The sequence below is a fragment of the Macaca mulatta genome, chromosome 16 (genome assembly GCF_049350105.2).
Source record: "Macaca mulatta isolate MMU2019108-1 chromosome 16, T2T-MMU8v2.0, whole genome shotgun sequence".
In the NCBI taxonomy this organism is placed as follows: Eukaryota; Metazoa; Chordata; class Mammalia; order Primates; family Cercopithecidae; genus Macaca; species Macaca mulatta.
In genome coordinates this window covers 77551433-77576001 of record NC_133421.1, presented here as the reverse complement: position 1 = coordinate 77576001, position 24569 = coordinate 77551433, and the positions used below count along the sequence as shown (strand labels likewise).

The window sequence follows — 24569 nt, the reverse complement described above, 5'->3', positions numbered from 1 at the left end:
CCAGCCTGGCCAACATGGTGAAACCCCTTCTCTAATAAAAATACAAAAATTAGCCAGCTTGGTGGCTGGCGCCTGTAGTCCGAGCTATTCAGGAGGCTGAGGCAGGAGAATAGCTTGAACCCAGGAGGTGGAGGTTGCAGTGAGCCAAGATCTCACCACTGCACTCCAGCCTGGGCAACAGAGCAAGACTCCATCTCAAAAGAAAAAGAAAAATTACCTGGGTGTAGTGGCGGGTGCCTGTAATCCCAGCTACTCAGGAGACTGAGGTAGGAGAATCGCTTGAACCCAGGAGGCAGAGGTTGCAGTGAGCCGAGATCTCACCACTGCACTCTAGCCCAGGTGACAAAGCAAGACTCCATCTCAAAAAAATAAATAAATAAAATAAAAATTAATTAATTAATTAATAATAAAAGGAGAATTCCACTGGTTGAGAGTGAAGGGGAGGATTATTTCAGAATTGAGGAGACTGGAACTGCTGGATGAGTGAGGGTTGACAGTCTTATAGGTATTCAAAGAAAGCGGCATTACCAGGAGTCAGGGAGGAACTGAGTCAGGTTGGCAAGGCATTCTGAACTTTGGGAATGGAGGAAGCAATTTTGGGCAGTAGGAATGTTCATGGAATGCCTTCCCTTACTCACTCAAATATTTATTGAGTGCCTACTGTGTGCTGGTAGGTATGCAATAAATGCTACTTTGGATGAGGTCAAGGGGGAAGGCTTCTGCAAGGAGGTAACATTTGAGCTCAAACTTGAATATACAAGAAGCGGTCAATGTGAAGAGCTGGAGAAGAACATTCTGAACAGAGTAGATCCAGCTTGCTTGGGAAACAATGGGAAGACAAAATGTTTGGGGGCCAGCTCTGTGATCCTGGGCAAGTCTCTTTTGAGACAGAGTCTTGCTTGCTCACCCAGGCTGAAGTGCAATGGCGCAATCTCGGCTCACCGCAACCTCCACCTCCCAGGTTCAAGCGATTCTCCACCCTCAGACTCCAGAATAGCTGAGATTACAGGTGTCCACCACCATACCAGGCTAATTTTTGTATTTTTAGTAGAGATGAGGTTTCACCTTGTTGGCCAGGCTGGTCTTGAACTCCTGACCTCAAGTGATCTACCAGCCTCAGCCTCTCAAAGTGCTGGGAGGACAGGCAAGAGCCACCGTGCCCAGCCTGGGCAGGTTCCTTGACCTTGGTCTTCTCATCTGTAAAATGGAATGTACCCACAGAGTTTAATAAAATGAGGATTAAATGAAATAATGAATATAAAGAAGTTAGCATGATGCCTGAAACCTAGTAAACACTTAATGAAGGTTAGTGGTAACAATAATTATGAATTTATTATTTACTATTTTATTAATAGAACATTTAGGAATGTATGAATAGTCACATGGTATAGTTCAATGTAAATGCTATGGAATCAGATCTGGATTTAGTCCCAGGGATACTGCATACTGTTATAATTTGCATGTGTAGCTATATATACATATACATATATATATATATATTTTTTTTTTTTTTTTACCTCCCTGAGTCTTAGTTTTTTCAGCTGTTAAATGAAGGTAAATATAGAACTTATTGCACAGGATTATTTTAAGGATTAAATGAAATAGTATGCATAATATATTTAACTTGGGGACCTGATAACATGGGAAATTCTCAAAATTTTTGTCTTTTAATTGTCATTTAAGCTTGCAAGGATTTTTTTTTGTTTGTTTATTTTTTATAATGTATTTATTGTAGAGATGGGGGTCTCACTATATTGCCCAGGCTGATCTTGAACCCCTGGACTTAAGTGATCCTCCTGCCTCAGCCTCACAAAGTGCTGGGCCTACAGGTGTGAGCCACTGCACCTGGATAAGAGATTTTATTTTTATTAATTGATTGATTGAGATAGAGTCTCGCTCTGTCACCCAGGCTGGAGTAAATGGCACGATCTCAGCCCACTGCAACCTCTGCCACCCAGCTCAAGCGATTCTCCTGCATCAGCCTCCCTAGTAGCTGGGATAACACATGTGTGCCACCACAACCAGCTAATTTTTGTATTTTTTAATGGAGATGTGGTTTCACCATGTTGGCCAGGCTGGTCTCAAACTCCTGACCTCAAGTGATTCACCTGCCTCGGCCTCTGAAAGTGCTGGGATTATAGGCGTGAGCCACCATGCCTGGCCTGGCTAAGAGATTTTAAATCCTCTCATCCTCCTAGAAAGAATACCATCAGTTCATGTCAACCCAGAGCCCATCTCTGACTTACTCTTTAACATTTTGTTAGCTATGTGAATAATTCTCCTGTTTGTACCAATATAATCTTAGATGTGTTATTTTGTTTTTGAGACTGAGTCTCTCTCTGTTGCCCAGGCTGGAGTGCAGTGGCACACTCTCGGCTCACTGCAACCTTCGCCTCCCGAGTTCAAGCGATTCTCCTGCCTCAGCCTCCCAAGTAGCTGGGATTACAGGCACCTGCCGCCACACCCAGCTAATTTTTGTATTTTTAGTAGAGATGAGGTTTCATCATGTTGGCCAGGCTGGTCTTCAACTTCTGACCTCAAGTGATCTGCATGTCTCGGCCTCCCAAAGTTCTGGGATTACAAGTGTGAGCCACCATGCCCTGCCCTTAGATGTTTGTGCTTTGCATATACACATACGTATATATATATTTTTAGACAGTCTCAGGCTGGAGTGCAGTGGCGTGATTCCAACTCATGGCAACCTCCACCTCCTGTGTTCAAGTGATTCTCCTGCTTCAGCCTCCTGAGTAGCTGGGATTACAAGTGCATGCCACCATACCTGGTTAAGTTTTGTACTTTTAGTAGAGACGAGGTTTCACCATGTTGGCTAGGCTGGTCTCGAACTCCTAAACTCGGATGATCTGCCCACCTCGGCCTCTCAAAATGCTGGGATTACAGGTATGAGCCACCACTCCCAGCCAAGTCTATTCTTTTGAATTTAAAAATTAATTAAAACCCAAACCACAGTGAGATGCCACTTCACATTCACTAGCATGGCTGTAATTGTTTTAAAAAAATAAAAATAAAAAGTGTTGGGGAGGATTTGGGGAAATTGGAACCATTATATATTGTTAGCGAGAATGTAAAACCGTGTAGCACTGTGGAAAATGCTTTGGCAGTTACTCAAAAAGTTAAATTTAGAGCTGCTATATGACCCAGTAATTCTATTCATACGTATATAGTCAAAGGAATTGCAAACAAATGGTCATGCAAAAACATATACACATATGTGTATAGCAGCATTATTCTCAATGACCAACAGGTAGAAACAGCCTACATGTGCATTAACTGATGAATGAATAACCCAAATGCCATTGATCCATATAATGGATATATTATTCAGCCTTGAAAGGAAGGAAATTCTGACACCGTTACCACATGGAGAACCCTTGAGGGCATTATGCTAAGCTAAATAAGCCAGTCACCAAAGGATAAATACTGTGTGATTCCACTCATATGACGTACCTAGAGTGGTCAAGTTCATAAAGACAGAAAGTAGGCCAGGCTCACGCCTGTAATCCCAGCACTTTGGGAGGCGGAGGCAGGGGGATCATGGCATCAGGAGTTCAAGATCAGCCTGGCCAACTTAGTGAAACCCCATCTCTACTAAAGATACAAAAAAATTAGCTGGGCACGGTGGCAGGTGCCTGTAATCCCAGCTACTCGAGAGACTAAGGCAGGAGAATCGCTTGAACCCAGGAGGCGGAGGTTGCAGTGAGCCGAGATCCCGCCATTGCACTCTAGCCTGAGCGACAGAGCGAGACCCCATCTCAAAAAAAAAAAAAAAAAAAAAAGAAAAGGACAGAAAGTAGAAGGGTGGTTACCGTGGGCTGGGAGGAGAGAATGGGGAGTTAGTGTTTAATAGGTACAGAGTTTCAATTTGGGAAGATGAAAAAGTTCTGGAGATTGATTGTACAACAATGTGAATATACTTAACACTACTCAAATGTACACTTAAAAATGGTTAGAGACAACCAGGTGTGGTAGCTCACGCCTGTAATCCCAGCACTTTGGGAGGCCGAGGTGGGTGGATCACAAGAGTCCAGGAGTTCAAGACCAGCCTGCACAACATATTGAAACCCATCTCTACAAACAGTGCAAAAATTAGCCAGGTGTGGTGGTGCGTGCCTCTGGTCCCAGTTACTTGTGAGACTGAGGTAGGAGGATCACCTGAGCCCTGGGAGTTTGAGGCTGCAGTGAGGCGTGATCATACCACTACACTCCAGCCCGGAAGACAGAGTGAGACCCTGTCTCAAAAAAAAAGGGGGGGCGGTGGTTAGAGTGTAAATTTTAAGTTATGCATACTTTACCACAATTTAAAAAATTATTTGAAATAAGCCACACACAAAAGTCTTATTTGGTGAAATCACATATTATATGTGATTTCATTTATGTAAAACATCCCAAATGGGCAAATTCATAGGAAGTAAATAAATACTTGCCAGGAAACGGGAGAGTAAATGGGGAGTAGGGCCAATGATTCTGGGGCTTCTTTCTGGGGTGATGAAAATGTTCTGTTTTTGTTTTTTTTTTTGTTTGTTTGTTTTTTGAGACAGAGTCTCGCTCTGTCACCCAGGCTAGAGTGCAGTGGTGCAATCTCGGCTCACTGCAACCTCCGCCTCCCTGGTTCAAACAATTCTCTTGCCTCAGCCTCCCAAGTAGCTGGGATTACAGGCATGCACCACCACACCCGGCTAATTTATATATATATTTTAGTAGAGATGGGGTTTCACCACATTGGCCAGGCTGGTCTCAAACTCCTGGCCTGAGGTGATTCACCCACCTCAGCCTCCCAAAGTGCTGGGATTACAGGTGTGAGCTACCGAGCCCGGCCAAATGTTCTAGAATCAAATAGCGGTGATGGTTGTACAACCTTGTGAATACTCTACTAAAACCCACTAAATTGTGTACTTATTTAAAAGGGTGAATTTATGGTAGATAAATTAATTATATCTCAATAAAAATTAATAAAAAGGACTGGTATGAGAAATTGGGAAAACATTTTTTATATATATATATATATATATATATATATATATATATATATATGCCTTAAGCCTTCTTTAATCAGTTCCCTTTGGCCTTTCCAGAACAAAGTTATACCCAACTGATACTGTATTATCATAAGGTGTCCAGTCCAGATCTATCTGGGTATCTCTATCTCTCTCTACATATATATCTGTGTCTGTATCTATATCTCCCCAGAAAAATATGCAAAATGGCTTGGTGATTTTTCTTTTTGATTTTAATACTTAATATTTTTCTGGCCAGGCGTGGTATACCTGTAAGCACTTTGGGAGGCCAAGGTGTGTGGATCACTTGAACCCAGGAATTCAAGACCAGCCTGGGCAACATATCGAGACCCCTTTTCTACAAAAGATACAAAAATTAGTCAGGCGTGGTGGCACGTGCCTGTAGTTCCAGCTACTTGAGAAACTGAGGCAGGAGGATTGCTTGAGCCCGGGAGGCAAAGATTGCAGTGAACCGAGATTGCACCCCTGCACTCCAGCCTGGGTGACAGAGCCAAACTTTGTTTCAAAAAAAAAAAAAGCCTAGCCTTGCAGTGGCTCGTGCCTGTAATTCCAACACTTTGGGATGCTAAGGCAGGAGGATGCCTTGAGCCCAGGAGTTTGAGGCTGCAGTGAACTATGATTATGCCATTGCATTCCAGCTTGGGAGACAGAAAGAGACTGTCACAAACATAAATTAATTCATTAAATAATTTTTAAAAATTTTCTTTCTTTTTTTTTTTTGACAGGGTCTCACTCTGTCACCATGTCACCCAGGTTGGAGTGCAATGGCTCAATCTCAGCTCACTGTAACCTCCACCTCCCAGGTTCAAGTGATACTCCCACCTCAGCCTATGAAGTAGCTAGGGACTAAAGGTGCACACCACCATGCCTGGCTAATTTTTTGTGTGTGTGTTTGTACGGTTTTTGTAGAGATGGGGGTTTTGTCATGTTGCCCAGGCTGGTCTCGAACTCATGGGCTCACGCGATGCACCCACCTCAGCCTCCCGAACTGCTGGGATTACAGGAGTGAGCCATCGTACTTGGCCAGTTTTTTTCCTTTTACTGTGTCTGTGGTTCCACAACTTCCTTTTTTCCCCCCTTCTCTACAGACTTTTTACCTAATTTGGACTCTGCTTAGATTGACCTAGTTTTCTCTTTAATCAAATCTCCAGGAACCAATTTATTACCATTAAAAATGATCTAACAAGCTTTATTTTTATCATTGTTAAAAATCCTCATTTTGAGTAACACAACCACAAAGTAAAGAATGTTATCATTGATTTAACCAGTAAAAGACAATACTTAACAATAAAATTTTAAAAACATAAGCCAGCCGGCTTACCTGATGAAAATAATGATTGCGGCTGCAAGCTGCATTTGCCAGACAATGGTTTTAGATTTGCTGTGCATCCTGAACGCCATGAAAAATGGACTGCCTGGCCTCTTGATAAGGAAATCAATTACTTGCTTCATTCTGAGTGAAAAGAATGAAAGGATTTAAAAAATCATAATAACCAAAACGGGGAGAATGAAGCAAACTGGCAAGAGGCATATCATACATTTCAAGCTAGTGTTGTTTTGTCTGAAAGTAAAGTCTTGATGCCTTCAAATGTTCCAGGTGATTTTTATTCCTTCGTTCTTGAGTCCTCTGAAGCTCCTGGGAACACCCCCCTACAAGCAGCTGCCAGCCTTTAATCATGCCCCATGTCTTTTTTTTCCAACTTGTCAGGACAGTCACTCAAACAGAGTCTCTCTGATCCTCCCCACCGCAGGCATCCCATTCAAGAATTTGCAGCCCAGCTCGCCTGGCAGTGGAAAACAAATTTTGTTTCCAGGGGGAAGTTACACATAATCTTTTCTTCTGAACTGGGCTTCTGTCATACTCGAGTTACTTCTTTTGGCTCTGGGTGCTCCCTGAGCAGGCCTGGCTAATAGGAAGTGAAGCAAGCACTGGTTTTTCAAAGCCCCATTTAGTCTTCCTAATGGCTCATTCTCACTGAGCATTATAAGGGCGAAAATATGTTGATTTCCTGATTGACTAAAGCTACCTTGAGTCATTTCAGCCATTTCATTATCTTTTCACCCTCACAAATACCACTTTCTCAGCCAGGAATCTATCAAGCTGATATCTTATGATATTCAGAATTTAATTAAACATTTATTTGCATTGCTCAAAAGTGAATTTATAGTAGCTTGATCATAATATGAATGACCTCTTTTTTTTTTTTTAGAGGAAGGGAAGGCAGTAAATAAAACATACATTTACACTTGCCAGCCGATGTTGAAGGCATATAGGATTTTCTTTTCCCTAAAAAAAAAAAAAAAAAAAAAAAAAAGAGGCTGGGGAAAAAAAAGAGGCTTCTTTTCCTTTTTCTTTTCTTTCTTTTCGTTTTTCTTTTTTCTTTTTTTTTTTTTTTTTTGAGACAGAGTCTCGCTCTGTTGTCCAGGCTGGAGTGCAGTGGCCGGATCTCAGCTCACTTCAAGCTCCGCCTCCCGGGTTTATGCCATTCTCCTGCCTCAGCCTCCTGAGTAGCTGGGACTACAGGCGCCCGCCACCTCGCCTGGCTAGTTTTTTGTATTTTTTAGTAGAGACGGGGTTTCACCGGGTTAGCCAGGATGGTCTCGATCTCCTGACCTCGTGATCCGCCCGTCTCGGCCTCCCAAAGTGCTGGGATTACAGGCTTGAGCCACCATGCCCGGCCTCTTTTTTCTTTCTTTCTTTCTTTTTTTTTTTTTGAGACACAGAGTCTTCATCTGTTGCCCAGGCTAGAGTGCAGTGGCATGATCTCAGCTCACAGCAGCCTTGACCTCCTGGGCTCAAGTGATCCTCCCACCTCAGCCTCTAGGTAGCTGGGACTACAGGCACTTGTCACCATGCTCAGCTTTTTTTTTTTTTTTTTTTATAGAGATGGGGTCTCATTATGCTGCCCTGGCTGGTCTGGAACTCCTGGGCTCAAGCGATCCTCCTGCCTCAACCCCTCAAAGTGCTTGGATTATAGGCGTGAGCAACTGTGCCCAGCCTGGGGTAAAGCTTCTTTTGCCTTGACTGCGATCTATGGATTGTGTGGTGGTTAATTTTAGGTGCCAACTTGAATGGATTAAAGAATATCTAGAAACCTGGTAAAGCATTATTTATCCAGTCTCCCAGAGCTCCGGAGAGAACAAAAACAGGGAGGTAACTATGTCAAGCTATCTGTTGGAGCTGGGACACATTCTTCCTCTCCTGTCCTTGGACAACAACTCCAGGCTCCCCAGCCTTTAAACTCCAGGACTTCTCCCCTCTCCTCCACCCTTCCTGGCTTCTCAGGCCTTTGGTCTCAAACTGAGTTACACCATCAGATTCCCTGATTCTGAGGCCTTCAGGACTTGAATTGAGCCATACTACCAGCATCCCAGGGTCTCCAGTCTGCAGACGACCTGTCATGGAACTTCTTGCCAATTTCCCTAATAAATAAACTCCATTTTGTCTTTCTCTATTTCTCTCCTGTTTGATCTGTCTCCCTGGAGAACCCTGACTAATACAGATTGAGGCTGGAAGGAACGGATCTTCTTTGCCTAGTCCTGGGAAAACACACATCCATGTACATAGAGTAGATTGCCCTCACGAACAGGTATGGCCAGGCTGGACCAAATTCCATGGGCTCTGACCTCAGCCAGAGCTACTGTAGTCTTATAGCAGTTACTCCCCAGGACTGTGCCTTGCTTTGCTGATTCTCTGACTGCATCGTGTTCAGAAAAGCAGACCCGGATCACAGAGGCAAGGAACAGAAGGCAGTCTTGCAGACATGCCTCAACCTGTTTGCATAGATTGAATCCCTTGGCCAGAGCAGTGGCCCAGAAATGAATGAATGGAATCTCTCAGACCACCTGCAGCTACCTGACCTACCTGACTCCTCCACTAGGAGGTGCTCAACATAACCACAGGGCGAAACTGGCCAGGCTGCGGGACATGGGGTGATGAAAGTACTACCAGCCCTTCAATCTAACCTGCGTGCAGTCTTTTTTTTTTTTCTTTTGAGACAGAGTTTTGCTCTTGTCACCCAGGCTAGATTGCAATGGCGCAATCTTGGCTCACAGCAACCTCTGTCTCCTGGGTTCAAGCAATTCTTCTGTCTCAGGCCCTCCCTGCTTGGAGTCTTTTTATTAAAGATGTCAGATGTGGCCAGGTGTGGTGGCTCACACCTGTAAGCCCAACACTTTGGGAGGCCAAGGTGGGTGGATCACCAGGAAGTCGAGACCAGCCTGGGCAATATGGTAAAATCCCATCTCTGCAAAAAATACAAAAATTAGCCAGGCACTTGCCTGTAGTCCTAGCTACTCGGGAAGCTGAGGTGGGAGGATGACTTGAGCCCAGGAGGCAGAGGTTGCAGTGAGCCTAGATTGCACCAGTGCACTCCAGCCTCGGTGACAGAGATCCCGCCTCAAACAAACCCACCAAAGATGTCACATGTATCTTTGCCCTAAAATCACTCAGTATATTTTGATCAGAAGAGTGTTTAAGCTGTGTCATGGAATAATTTTTTGGGAAGGCTGGATTTGGAATGTTTTATTAAGACATCAAGGTGTAATATTTAAAATCCAGATCACTCTGGACCTGGGAATGGAAGTTAAAAACAGATGTCAAGGCCGGGCGTGGTGGCTCACGCCTGTAATCCCAACAGTTTGGGAGGGCAAGGCGGGTGGATCATTTAAAGTCAGGAGTTCGAGACCAGCCTGGCTAACGTGGCGAAACCCCATCTCTACTAAAAATACAAAAATTAGGCCGGGCGCGGTGGCTCAAGCCTGTAATCCCAGCACTTTGGGAGGCCGAGACGGGCGGATCACGAGGTCAGGAGTTCAAGACCATCCTGGCTAACACAGTGAAACCCCGTCTCTACTGAAAAATACAAAAAACTAGCCGGGCGAGGTGGCGGGCGCCTGTAGTCCCGGCTACTCGGGAGGCTGAGGCAGGAGAATGGCGTAAAAACCCGGGAGACAGAGCTTGCAGTGAGCTGAGATCCGGCCACTGCACTCCAGCCTGGGCGACACAGCGAGACTCCGTCTCAAAAAAAAAAAAAAAACAAAAATTAGCCATTAGCCGGGCATGGTGGTGGATGCCTGTAATCCCAGCGACTCGGGAGGCCAAGACAGAAGAATCCATTGAACCTGGGAGGTGGAGGTCGCAGTGAGTCAAGATCGTGCCACTATACTCCAGCCTGGGTGATGGAGTGAGACACGTCAGGAAAAAAAAAAAAAAAAGACAAAAAATCCCCACAGATGTCAAGATAAGTGTTGAGCAGTTTGAGGAAGTGCAGTGTTTTCAGGCTTGGGTAGTGCCCCTGCTCTCTTCCAGGGGCTGATAAAGGGTGCAGCCCAGTCCAGCCTTCTGAGCTGTGACATCCTCTTCCACTGGGTGATGTTCTTATCCATTTGCCAGACTGGCCTGAGCCTCAGGCCAGCATTTCCAGACCAAAAACAGGGGCGCCACCTCCAGGCCAATCCCCATAAGTGTAGTTTTGTGAGCTGGACTGACGTGGGTTTACGTTCAGTTCAGGCAGTGCGGTCTCAAGCAGAACAAAGGGTCTGGGTTCCAGGATTAGCAGACCCCTTACCCCAAGCAATTCTAGAATCTAGGATTCACTGGATGCGGTGGCTCACGCCTGTAATCCCAGCACTTTGGGAGGCCAAGGCGGGAGGATCACTTGAGCCCAGGAGTTTGTGACCAGCCTGAGCAACATAACTAGACCCTGTTTCTACAGAAATAAAAAAATTAGCTGGTTGTGGTGGTGCACTCCTGTGGTCCCAGCTACTCGGGAGGCTGAAGGAGGAGGGTCACTTGAGCCCACGACTTCAAGGTTATACTGAGCTATGATCATGCATTGTATTCCAGCCTGGGTGACAGAAGGAGACCATGTCTCAAAAAAAAAAAAACAAAACCAAAAATGGATTTCTTTGCTACCAGCTTCACTGTGTGCTTTGTTTCAGAGATTGAGAACTCTTTCTAACTTGTCCTTGGCTTTCCTAAAGTCAGCCTAGCCTCATAGCCTCAAGGCCAGCTCATCCAGCCTATGTCAAGAAGTCCCCAGCCTTCTCAAGCGGGCAGGAGAAGGACCAAAAAAAAAAAAAAAAAAAAACAACAACAACAACAAAAAACAGTCTTCAGCCCAAATGACTTACTCTTCTGTGACTCCAGCAAGAAAACTGGGATGACTAACGTCAGTGACCTCATGGTGAAGAAGATAGCATTGCTAGTGATCTAAGCGGCCTTCAAGGAGGGGAATTCCCCATTAGCTGACACCTAGGAGTGCTTGGAATACACTTGGCTCAACTCATGCCTCCTCGCAGTCTTCAAATAGTTTGCTTCCCATATTTGTGAGCTGAGCAGCCTAAACTGTTTGGTAGATATCCTGCCAGCAAGGCCACAATGGCAAGGGATGGCAGAGAAGTCCCGCATCCAAAGCACCGTGGCCTGGGAACTCTGCAGGCATGCCGGCTTTGTTGCTGCGAGTCTAAACAGTTCTGCAAGGCCATCATCCCATTGGCTGAGCTCCAAGCCTGCTCAAAGCTTAAAAAATGCACAGGATCGGCTGGGTGCAGTGGCTCACACCTGTAATCCCAGCACTTTGGGAGGTCGAGGCAGGCAGATCATGAGGTCAAGAGATCAAGACCAGCCTGATCAACATGGTGAAACCCCGTCTTTACTAAAAATACAAAAATTAGCTGGGCACGGTGGCACATGCCTATAGACCCAGCTACTTGGGAGGCCAAGGCAGGAGAATTGCTTGAACCCGGGAGGTGGAGGTTTCAGTGAGCCGAGATTGCGCCACTGCACTCCAGCCTGGCAACAGAGCGAGACTCCATCAAAAAAAAAAATGCACAGGATCCTCCTCCACCAGTATAGCCATCAATGTCCTGGCAGTAGTAACCTGCACATCAGTTCTGGGATTAGGCAGGACACTACTCAGTATGCCACTGTGTGTCCTTCAAAATCCTGACCATGGGCCCGTGGAACTTTTGGTGGCCCTGTGGTCTAGAGATGGTCTCCCAAATTCATCAGTTCTTGAGTTACAGGTACTCTGGATAAGGATAGACAGCAATAATCCTAATGGAGAGGGCCCTCTCCATGCCTGTGACCATCACACCATCATGGTATAGGAGGAAGTATCCTAAGATGTCACGCTTCATGCCCCATACTGGACCTTTCCACCTGGTGCCTGGTGAAATGCATCAATTACATTGTAGAGAACGCTGTGCTTCCTGACCACTAGGAAACACAGGACATCACCTTCCTTTATTCTGCAAAATTTGCACAGAGTTCACTACATTCCCATGTCTAAAACACACTGACGCACATCAGCCATGGCCTCCATTCCTTGTACCTTCTAAATCAACCACTGTATAAGCAAATGGCTAGGACCTTAACTGCTTACATCTAAGGGATGCAGATCAGAATCATCTGAGAAGCTTTTAGGCCAGGCATGGTGGCTCATACTTGTAATCCCAGCACTTTGGGGGGCTGAAGCAGGCAGATCACTTAAGATCAGGAGTTCAAGACCAGCCTGGCCAACATGGTGAAACCCCATCTCTACAAAAAAAAAAAAAAAAAAAAAAAGGCCAGCAAGATGACACGCACCTGTAGTCCCAGCTACTTGGTAGGCTAAGGCAGGAGAATCATGTGAACCCGGGAGGCAGAGGTTGCAGTGAGCCGAGATCACACCACTGCACTCCAGCCTGGGTGACAAAGTGAGATCCTATCTCAAAAAAGATATTTCAGGCCAGGCATAGTGGCACATGCCTGTAATCCCAGCACTTTGGGAGGTCGAGGCAGGTGGATCACCTCAGGTCAGGAGTTCGAGACTAGCCTGGCAAACATGGTGAAACCCTGTCTCTACTAAAAATACAAAAATCGGCCACGTGTGATGGCTCACGCCTGTAATCTCAGCACTTACGGAGGCCAAGGTGGGCGGATCATCTGAGGTCAGGAGTCCGAGACCAGCCCAACCAACATGGAGAAACCCGTCTCTACTAAAAATACAAAATTAGCTGGGCGTGGTGGCGCATGCCTGTAATCCCAGCTATTCAGGAAGGCTGAGGCAGGAGAATTGCTTGAACTCGGGAGGTGGAGGTTGCGGTAAGCCAAGATTGCATCATTGCAATCCAGCCTGGGCAACAAGAGCAAAACTCCATCTCAAAAAAAAAAAAAAATTAGTTGAGTATGGTGGCTTGCACCTGTAATCCCAGCTACTCTGGAGGCTGAGGCAGGAGAATCACTTGAACCTGGATGGTGGAGGTTGCAGTGAGCCCAGATCTCACCACTGCACTCCAACCTGGACCACAGAGCAAGACGTCGTCTCAAAAAACAAACAAAAAGGCAGTTCACCAGGTGAGTGAAGGGATGCCCTGCCCTGCCTAGAGGAGGACTTAGAAGGGTTTGGTTCCTGCCCCAGTTCCGGTCCTTTGCTTAGCCAGCCCAGCCACCCTCAAAAGCCAATCCTGAGCATCATCTAACAGCCCACACATTCTCCCTGCCTCCCAATTTGATCCTCATCTGATCAAAGTTTTGTCTTCTCTCCCCAGTTCCACAACTTGATCCCATGTCTCTTCCTGGGTCTCTTCTCGTGAATGTGAAGCCCAGTTTGCTGAACAACTTTTGGCTCAGTTTCCTCCTCCAGATCTAGGGGGAACTCCCTGATTCAGGTCCCCAGTTCTGAAGATTCCACTCCTCAATTCAGCTGCCAGGGGAGGCCCAACCCCCAGCGCCTTTCTAAGGGGTAAGGAGAGGACTAAATCCTTTTGTGCTTAACATCTGTCATTCAGCGAGGTTTCCGATACACAGTTCCACGTATCCATGGGTCCATTATACTGATCAACTATACTTTGCTTTATCACATCCATGTTTTGAGCTTCTGAGACATTTCCAATCTGTTGCTATTATAAATAACTCTGCAATGAACATCTTTATTCAAAATAATTTAGTTTCCTTTTGTATTATTTCCTTTGGACTGATTCCCAAACTCAAGATAAGTGGGTTGTTTATCTGCTCTTTTATTGTCTGACCCATATGCCTTTCCATTGGGAACAGCCCCTCCTACACTTTATGGCTCTGGTGTGCCTTATTTTTGGTTTATTTTTGAGACGGAGTTTTGCTGTGTTACCCAGGCTGGAGTACAGTGGCACAATCTCGGCTCTCTGCAGCCTCCACCTCCTGGGCTCGAGGGATTCTCCTGTCTCGGCTTCCTGAGTAGCTGGGACTGCAGGTGCATGTCAACATGCTCAGCCAATTTTTTGTAATTGTAGCAGAGATGGGGTTTCATCATGTTGGCCAGGCTAGTCTCGAACTGCTGACCTCAAGTGATCCACCAGCCTTGGCCTCCCAAAGTGCTGGGAATACAGGCATGAGCCACCGCGCCTGTCCAGTATGCCTTGTTTTAAAGCAAAAGTCCCACCTCTCCTGTCTCAGGAGTGAGCATTTGAGCTAATCTACTCACGGTCGATTGATAACCACTAACCACAAATCTCAGTGGCTCAATAGAATAAGAAGTTTGTTTCTTGGTTATATCACAGCTCAATGAGGGTTTTTTGGGAAGTTGCTGGGGGAGGACCTGAGAAGACTTTCCTCTAAGCAGAAATCCAAGCTCCTTCCTTTTATCGCTTCCAGTGTTACTTAGGGCTTCCTTGGAGCCCTTGATTAGACCTGAGCCTGCATCCACCATAGACAAGCAAAGAGACAGCATGGAGATGGGGGAGGAGGATGCATTTTAGGATCCAGCTCAGAAGCTGTAAGCCTCTCTTGTGCCACACTCATTGTTCAGAACTAGACACATGCTTCCACCAGACTTAAGAGTGTCTGGGGAATGTAGTTTCTCCCAAGCCAGGAAGAAATGAAACCCTCTGGTACACACACGGCATTGTCTTTGCCAGTTAGAGTACTCCGTCCTTGAACATGAGGTTGCTCAGGAATGGGCATAGGACCTAGGCAGCTCTATCAGTCTTTTTTTTTTTTTTTTTTTTTTGAGACAGAGTCTCGCTGTGTTGCCCAGGCTGGACTGCAGTAGCGCAATCTTGGCTCACTGCAATCTCCACCTCCCAGGTTCAAGCAATTCTCCCGCCTCAGCCTCCCGAGTAGCTGGGATTACAGGAGCTCATCACCACGCCTGGCTAATTTTTGTATTTTTAGTAGAGATGGGATTTCACCATATTAGCCAGGCTGGTCTTGAACTCCTGACCTCAAGTGATCCACCCGCCTCGGGCTCCCAAAGTGCTGGGATTACAGGCATGAGCCACCACACCTGGTCTCTATTCAGAGTCTTTTGAGGGGATTGTTGGATTGTTGTGGACTCGGGAAGACTCTGAGGACTAGAACGGTGCAACTCCTGTTGGCATGGAGCTGGCAGGGCGTCTTCCCCAGCAAACAGAGGGAGGATGGCTGCTGGAAACAAGGTCAGAGGCAGGGAGAGCCAAGAACCTCAGTTTCCTGGGCACATGCTTTGAGCTCCTGGATCCAGGATCGATTCCTATTTTTATTGTATTTTTTTTACAGAGTCTCCCTCTGTAAAGAGGAGTGCAGTGGCACAATCTCAGCTCACTGCAACCTCTGCCTTGGAGCTTAACAGATCCTCCTCTCTCAGCCTCCCAAGTAGTTGGGACTACAGGTGCACACCACCACGCCCAGCTGATTTTTTTTGGTATTTTTATAGAGATGGGGCTTCACCACGTTGGTCAGTCTGGTCTTGAACTCTTGACTTCAAATGATCCACCCACCTCGGCCTCCCAAAGTGCTGAGATTACAGACATGAGCCATGGCACCCAGCCCAGGATCAATTAATTCTTTAAGGTAATTTTTGTTTTTTTCCGTAGTCTATGTTGGATTTCTGTCACTTGCAACCAGAGGAGTTCTGACTAATACATGAGTCAAGAGATAAAAATATTTAATATTTTGTGAAACATATTTCTAAACTGCTCAAATCAGGACTGTAAGGTGCATTCCTAATGATTTCTCATTGAAATTTTTTTTTTTTTTTTTTTTTTTTTTTTTTTGAGACAGAGTCTCGCTCTGCCGCCCAGGCTGGAGTGCAGTAGCGTGATCTTGGCTCACTGCAAGCTCCGCCTCCCGGGTTCACGCCATTCTCCTGCCTCAGCCTCCCGAGTAGCTGGGACTACAGGTGCCTGCCACCTCGCCCGGCTAGTTTTTTTGTATTTTTTAGTAGAGACGGGGTTTCACTGTGTCAGCCAGGATGGTCTCGATCTCCTGACCTCGTGATCCGCCCGTCTCGGCCTCCCAAAGTGCTGGGATTACAGGCTTGAGCCACCGCGCCCGGCCTGAAATTTTTGTAAAATTGCCCTTGTTTGATGAGAGGAATGAGCAGAAGCACTGTGGTGGTGGAGAACTCTCCAGTACAACTGCCAGCCATTTTTCTGGAGAAGCTTTGACTAACTTCCTTAAAACACTCTCCTAATACGCAGATGTTATTGTTCTTTGGCTCTCCAGAAAGTCAACAAGCAAAATGCCTTGAGCATCAAAAACTGTTGCCAGAAAAGCAATCCCATCATCCAAAAGTGGGCTAAGGACATGTATAGACAATTCTCAAAAGAAGATATACAAATGGCCAACAAACATGTGAAAAAATGCTCAACATCACTAATGATCAGGGAAATGCAAATCAAAATCACAATGTGATACCACCTTACTCCTCAAGAATGGCCATAATCAAAAAATAAAAATAATAATAGATGTTGGCATGGATGCAGTGAGCAGGGAACATTTCTACACTGCCGGTGGGAATGTCAACTAGTACAACTGCTATGGAAAACAGTGTGGCCATTATTTAAAGAACTAAAAGTAGATCTACTGTTTGATTCAGCAATCCCACTACTGGGTATCTACCCAGAGGAAAAGAAGTCATTATATGAAAAAGATACTTTCACATGCATGTTTATAGCAGCACAATTCGCAATTGCAAAAATGTGGAACCAGCCCAAATGTCCATCAATGAACAAGTGGATAAAGAAACTGTGGTATTGGCCAGGCATGGTGGCTCACGCCTGTAATCCCAACACTTTGGGAGGCTGAGGTGGGTGGATCACCTGAGGTCAGGAGTTTGAAACCAGCCTGACCAACATGGTGAAACCCCATCTCAACTAAAAATACAAAAATTAGCCAGGCCTGGTGTCACGCACCTTAATCCCAGTTACTTAGGAGCCTGAAACAGGAGAATCACTTGAACCTGGGAGGTGGAGGTTGCAGTGAGCTGAGATCGTGCCATTGCACTCCAGCCTGGGCGATGAGAGTGAAACTCCATCCTCCTCCCCCCAAAAAAATTAGTCAAGTGTGGTGGTGCACACCTGTAGCCCCAGCTACTTGGGAGGCTGAGGTGGGAGGATTACTTGAGTGGAGGAGGTCAAGGCTGCAGTGAGATGTGATGATGCCACTGCACTCCAGCCTGGGCAACAGAGTGAGGCCCTATGTTAAAAAAAAAAAAAAAAAAAAAGTGGTTTTTTAGCAGAATTCATGTTGCTCTGATAGGAGCGCTTTTCTTTTTTTTTTTTTTTTTTTTTTTTTTTTTTTTTTGAGACAGAGTCTCGCTGTGTCTCCCAGGCTGGAGTGCAGTGGCGTGATCTCGGCTCACTGCAAGCTCCGCCTCCCGGGTTCACGCCATTCTCCCGCCTCAGCCTCCCAAGTAGCTGAGACTACAGGCGCCCGCCACCACGCCCGGCTAGTTTTTTGTATTTTTAGTAGAGACGGGGTTTCACCATGTTAGCCAGGATAGTCTCGATCTCCTGACCTCGTGATCCACCCGCCTCGGCCTCCCAAAGTGCTGGGATTACAGGCTTGAGCCACCGCGCCCGGCCAGGAGCTCTTTTCAAACAAATGTCTTATCCTTAGTGCCTCAAACCAGATCCTGTTGCGAAAGGTTATGACAAATTAGCATACTTTTATTTTGATACAAAAAAAATGTTTGAAATCCATGTATAGTATTTCCATTCATTATATGCATTTTAGTGGATTTTTTGAAGACTCTTCATATCTACCACAAGAATTTTTAAATGAGGATTAAAGGAGCTAATGTATGTAGAGGTTGGGTGTGGTGACTCACACCTGTAATCCCAGCACTTTGGGAGGCCAAGGAGTGCGGATCATTTGAGGTCAGGACTTCAAGACTGGCCTGGCCAACACGGTGAAACCCCATCTCTACTAAAAATATAAAAAGTAGGCCTGGCATGGTAGCAGGCGCGTATAATCCCAGCAACTTGGGTGGCTGAGGCATGAGAATTGCTTGAGCCTGGGAGGCAGAGGTTACAGTAAGCCAAGATCACGCCATTGCACTTCAGCCTGAGGTAACAGAGCAAGACTCTGTCTCAAAAAAATAATTTTTTTAAAAAAAGTTTTTTAAAAAAGGGGGAATAAAAGAGGCTACTGCAATTTTCCAAGTGAAAAATAGTGGCCAGCATCGTGGGCCTGGAGGCTAGCAGTGGAAGCAGCAAAATGGAGTCAGATTCTGTATATTTTGAAGATAGAGATGATGGAATTTGCAGGTGGATAAAATGCAGAGAGTGTGCAAGAGAAAAAGAGTCATTAAGGATGACTCCAAAGTTTTAGCCTGAGCAACTGGAAGGAGAATTGTCATTAGCGGATGTAGGGAAGACTATGGGAGGAACAGGTTGGGGAAGATCAGAGTTTAATTGTAGACTTGTTAGGCTTGAGATACCTAGTAGATATTCAGGCCAGGTGCAGTGGCTCATGTCTGTAATCCCAGCACTTTGACAGACTGAGGTGAAAAGATCACTGGAGCCCAGGAGTTAAAGAGCAGCCTGGGCAATAAGGTGAGACCCCCATCTCTACAAAAAGAAAAAATACAAAAATTAGCCAGGCATGGTGGTACATGATTGTAATCTCACCTACTCAGGAGACTGAGCTGGGAGGTGGAGGTTGAGCCCAGGAGGCAGAGGTTGCAGTGAGCTATGATTGTACCACTGTACTCCAGCCTGAGTGACAGAGCCAGACCTTGTCTCAAAAAAAGGAGGGCAGCTGGGTATACAAACCTGGAGTCCAGTGGGGGTGATCCAGGTTGGAAAATTAAGTTTGAGAGTCAGCACATAGATAATATTCAAACCCAAGAAACTGCATGAGATCACAAGCAAGTGACTATAGATGGAGGAGAGGTTCGAGGAACACACCCCAGCACTCTTCAACATTCATTGTTTGGGAGATGAAGAAAAACCAGCAAAAGAAACTGACAATGAGGGTCCAGCAAGGTAGGAGGAAAACTAGCAAGAAATAGAATTGGAGGAGCCAAATGAAGAAAATAGACGGAGAAAATGATCGACAACGTCAAATGCCACCAACAGTCTTTACTTGTTCAAGACAAGTAAAGACTGAGACGACCATGAAAGTCCTTGGCAACTGGAACAAGGGCAGTTTCAGAAGAGTGGTGAGAGCTCGAAGCCTAATTACAGGGGGTTTAGGAGAGAATGGGGGAGACAAATTGAAAGAGGGAGTATTGACAACTCTCTCAAGGGATTTTGCTCTCAAGAGGAACAGGATTGGGAGTACAAGGTGGAGGATCCCATGAGCTCAAGAGTAACAGACCAGCCTGCGAAACATAGTGAGACCCTATCTCTATAATTTGTTTTTGGCCGGGCGCGGTGGCTCAAGCCTGTAATCCCAGCACTTTGGGAGGCCGAGACGGGCGGATCACGAGGTCAGGAGATCGAGACCATCCTGGCTGACACAGTGAAACCCCGTCTTTACTAAAAAATACAAAAAAACTAGCCGGGCGAGGTGGCGGGCGCCTGTAGTCCCAGCTACTCGGGAGGCTGAGGCAGGAGAATGGCGTGAACCCGGGAGGCGGAGCTTGCAGTGAGCCAAGATCACGCTACTGCACTCCAGCCTGGGCGGCAGAGCGAGACTCTGTCTCAAAAAAAAAAAAAAAAAAATTTTTTTTTTTTTTTTTAGATGGAGTCTTACTCTGTTGCCCAGGCTGGAGTGCAGTGGCGCAATCTTAGCTCACTGCAACCTCCGCCTCGTGCCTCCCAAGTACCTGGGTTTACAGTTGTGTCCCACCGTGTCAGGCTGATTTTTGTACTTTTAGTAAAAGTGGGGTTTCACCATGTTGGCCAGGCTGTTCTCAAACTCCTGAACTCAAGTGATCTGCCCGCCTTGGGTTCCCAAAGTGCTGGGATTACAAGGATGAGTGCCCAGCCTTTTTTTTTTTTTTTTTTTTTTGAGACAGTCTCACTCTGTTGCCCAGGCTGGAGTGCAGTGGGGTGATCTCGGCTCACTGCAAGCTCCACCTCCCGGGTCCAAGCCATTCTACTGTCTCAGCCTCCCAAGTAGCTGGGACTACAGGTGCCCGCCACCACGCCCAGAGAATTTTTGTTTTTGTATTTTTAGTAGAGACGGGGTTTCACTGTGTTAGCCAGGATGGTCTTCAACTCCTGACCTTTGATCCACCACCTCGGCCTTCCAAAGTGCTGGGATTACAGGTGTGAGCCACCGTGCCAAAGTGCTGGGATTACAGGTGTGAGCCACCTCGCCTGGCCTTTTTTTTTTTTTTTTTTTAATTAGCCAAGCATGGGGTGGCATGCACTTGTAGTCCCAGCTATTTGGGAGGCTGAAGTGGGAGGATTGCTTAAGCCCAGGACATTGAGGGTGTGGCAAGCTATGATCACACTACTGTACTCCAGCCTGGGTGACAGAGCAAGAACCCCTCTCACAGAGAAAAAAAAAAAAAAAAGCAGAGAAACGGGGGCAGAAATAGGAGGGGCTTGTGGGATGGATCATGAGAGAGGTTTTAACATAGGAAAAATAACACCATGTTTATATACTGACCCAGTAATGAGATAAAGCATTCTTGTTAAAGTTTCTAACAAAGTTGTTTTTCACTATCCCTTATTCTTACTATTATAAATTGCTTTACAGGAAATATTTTTAAAATTTGAAGGTTCTATTGGCCCCAGATGATCAACAGTGATGACTTTTGCTGGTATACTAAGGGTAAAATAATTTAGACAGTACACAAAGGTATAAAATAAAACTAACAATGGCTTATGTATCCCTCCAGAAACTTTCCTGTCATATATCAACAAATGTGTTTATGTATATATACCATTTTCTTTTAATTTGCACAAAAGCAATTGCACTTTTTATATATAGAATAGTATCTGTCCTATATATAAAGCCTCTGAATTGGAAGAACTTCACATGAAGAAAACTTCTGCCACTTTAAGAAAGGTGTGAAAACGGCTGGGCACGGTGACTCACACCTGTAATCCCAGCACTTTGGGAGGCTGAGGCAGGTGAATCATGAGGTCAGGAGTTCGAGACCAGCCTGGCCAACATGGCGAAACCCTGCCTCTACTAAAAATACAAAAAAATTAGCTGGGCATAGTGGCAGGCACCTGTAATTCCAGCTACTCGGGAGGCCGAGGCAGGAGAATCGCTTGAACCCGGGAGATGGAGGTTGCAGTGAGCCAAGATCGTGCCACTGCACTCCAGTCTGGGCGACAGAGTGAGACTCCATCTCAAAAAATAATAATAATAATTAATTAATTAATTAAAAAGGATGAAAACAATGTGGCTCTACATTATTTCAAGAATTAAGGTCTCAATCACACACCAGTCTTCCAAGTCAGTGTTGTTTTAGAATGGCTATATTATTTCTCTTTTGAGAAACATTTCTTCTCTCTCTTTTTTATTGAGACAGAATCTCAGTCTGTTGCCCAGGCTGGAGTGCGGTGGGGCCATCTCGGCTCTCTGCAACCTCTGCCTCCCAGGTTCAAGCAATTCTCGTGCCTCAATCTCCCGAGTAGCTGGGATTATAGGCGTGCGCCACCACACCCAGCTAATTTTTGGATTTTTATTAGAGACAGGGTTTCGCCACATTGGCCAGGCTGGTCTCAAACTCCTGGCCTCATGTGATCCACCCATCTTGGCCTCTCAAAGTGCTGGGATTACAGGCGTGAGTCTCTGCACCCGGCCAATAAACATTTATTTTCAGTGAATGGCTCTTATGTGTCTGTTTTGACAGCCCCCAGCTAAACTGGGGTTTCAGTACCAGAGCAGCTAGCAGCCCTGCCCTAATGGGAAATGAAGGGAGCTGGGCATGGGTGTCTACAGTGCGTCTCTCATGGGGTACTTCTTTAACCTGGTGGAAGGTCTAATGCTTAGTTGTCCAACCTGTGCTCAGGGGTTCCTTCACATGGGAAATGTGTTTATCCTGGCAGACGCTCCTTGTGGCTGTTGTATGGTCTGTGTTCAGTTTATGACTGTCTAACCATCGCTTCAATGCTGAGATCCTAGCCTTGTGTTCTTCCCAGTGTCCCTGGAAAACCTAGGTAGCCCCTGGTTTTTCAGATGAAAGGCACCCATTCAATCCACCACAGTAGGAAATATGATCAAAGGTTTATTACTTACAGATCCTGGGAAGGAAGGGCGCCATGCTTCAGGAGTGTCATCCTCTGTCCTCAGGTCAGACAAGCCAGAAATTAAGAGTCAGGCAGAGGCCGGGCGCGGTGGCTCAAGCCTGTAATCCCAGCACTTTGGGAGGCCGAGACGGGCGGATCACGAGGTCAGGAGATCGAGACCATCCTGGCTAACACGGTGAAACCCCGTCTCTACTAAAAAATACAAAAAAACTAGCCGGGCGAGGTGGCAGGCGCCTGTAGTCCCAGCTACTCGGGAGGCTGAGGCAGGAGAATGGCGTGAACCCGGGAGGCGGAGCTTGCAGTGAGCTGAGATCTGGCCACTGCACTCCAGCCTGGGCGACAGAGCGAGACTCTGTCTCAAAAAAAAAAAAAAAAAGAGTCAGGCAGAGAGTGAGAGAGGCAACTAGTGGTATGTATAACAGAATAGTATGGAGTCCTGATAAGTAAGCAAAATGAGGACGGGGTCCCAGGTGGGGGAGAATAACGGACAATTGTTCTGAGAAAGTGCTAATCACAAACTTGTGGACACAATGACCTGTTTGGCATGTAGCCCCAGCATTACAACCTTGTTCTGCATGTAGCCCCCTCCTGCAAGACCCTATAAAACCTCCCACTAGCCCCTACCTCTTGGCAGACAGTCCCTTCTTTGCTGTGCTGCCCACTGCACCCTTACAACATATTTTTACACTTTCTCTAATACATCTGCCTTTTCCTTTTTTCACTTTTAATTGCATTTATTTTAATGCTGAATTTACTCCCATGCCATCAGTTTTTCTTTCTTCCGTTTCTTCTGGAATATCTTTTTCTTCTGGGCAACCTCCTCTTCTGGTTTAGGAACAGTCTGTTCCTTTTCAGTAAGGATCATCTCAGTGTAGCAGGGAGAGCTCATGTATGGGTTAATCCGACCATGAGCTCTGTAGGTCCGGCGGTGCTTCTTAGGTGCTTTGTTCGCGTGGATATGCTCAATGACCAGAGAATCTATATCTAAACCCTTAAATTCAGCATTACGCTCTGCATTTTCAGGCATGTGCAGCAAAAAGTCAGCACTCTTTTTGGGCCACTGACCTTATGCCCAGCCCCACTGCTTGGCCTGGGCACCTCTGCCAACTCCACCATTGCAACATTGGAATGGTACGCACTGTCTCTATAAAGTGACATCTTTCAGATGCTTCGTGGCTTTTTGTATATGCATATGCTTGACGGCCTGGGCAGTTTCACGAGTGTTCTTAAAGAGAACGCGAAGATTTGAACTTCTTGATTTGCATGATTTTGTGGGGTTTTCCAGGTCAAGTGAATAGCGAACCATTTTCACAGATTACCTCAGGCCACTTAGAGAAAGAGGAAGAGGGCCGGGCACGGTGGCTCACGCCTGTAATCCCAGCACTTTGGGAGGCCGAGGCAGGCGGATCACGAGGTCAGGAGATCGAGACCATCCTGGCTAACACGGTGAAACCCCGTCTCTACTAAAAATACAAAAAATTAGCCGGGCGCGGTGGTGGGTGCCTGTAGTCCCAGCTACTCGGGAGGCTGAGGCAGGAGAATGGCGTGAACCCGGGAGGCAGAGCTTGCAGTGAGCCGAGATCGCACCACTGCACTCCAGCCTGGGCGACAGAGCGAGACTCCGTCTCAAAAAAAAAAAAAAAAAAAGAGAAAGAGGAAGAGTAGTTAAATCTGCCTTTCTTTACCTACAGCTGTCTTGGTAAATTCATTTACCACCTGCAACAAACAGGGTGTCACTTAAAGTTGAACTTAAAGCCCCTTTAAGTTGGTGGGCAAATGCCTGAATAGTTTGTTTAAAGGAAGCGATGGGAAAACAGGGGGCCCGGTCTGCTAGGCGAGACAGATGCCTTTAAGTTCTTATCTCTGGCCACCAGCTTGAGCCATTTGGGCGTGGTGTTTCACTTCTAATTCCTAGGCAACAACATTTAGTGTTTTTCCGGTTATATGTTGAAAGTGAAGCTAGTTCCTAAATGTTTCCTGGTTGGTTTGGTTTTTATTTAGTATGGCCAATGGATCGTTTTCTCCTCACTGACTTTTCCAGTATATATATATCCATATATATTTTATATATCTATATCTATCTTTTACATGTAGATATATACACTGGAATATATATATAATATATATACTGCTAAGTGTGTGTGTGTGTATACT

At 45.9% G+C, this 24569-nt stretch overlaps 1 pseudogene; it reads right to left on the bottom strand.

Moving 5' to 3' along the window:
• Positions 1 to 23166: 23166 nt before the first annotated feature.
• Positions 23167 to 23736, bottom strand: LOC700709 (large ribosomal subunit protein uL22 pseudogene; annotated as a pseudogene).
• Between the last annotated feature and the right edge of the window lie 833 nt (positions 23737 to 24569).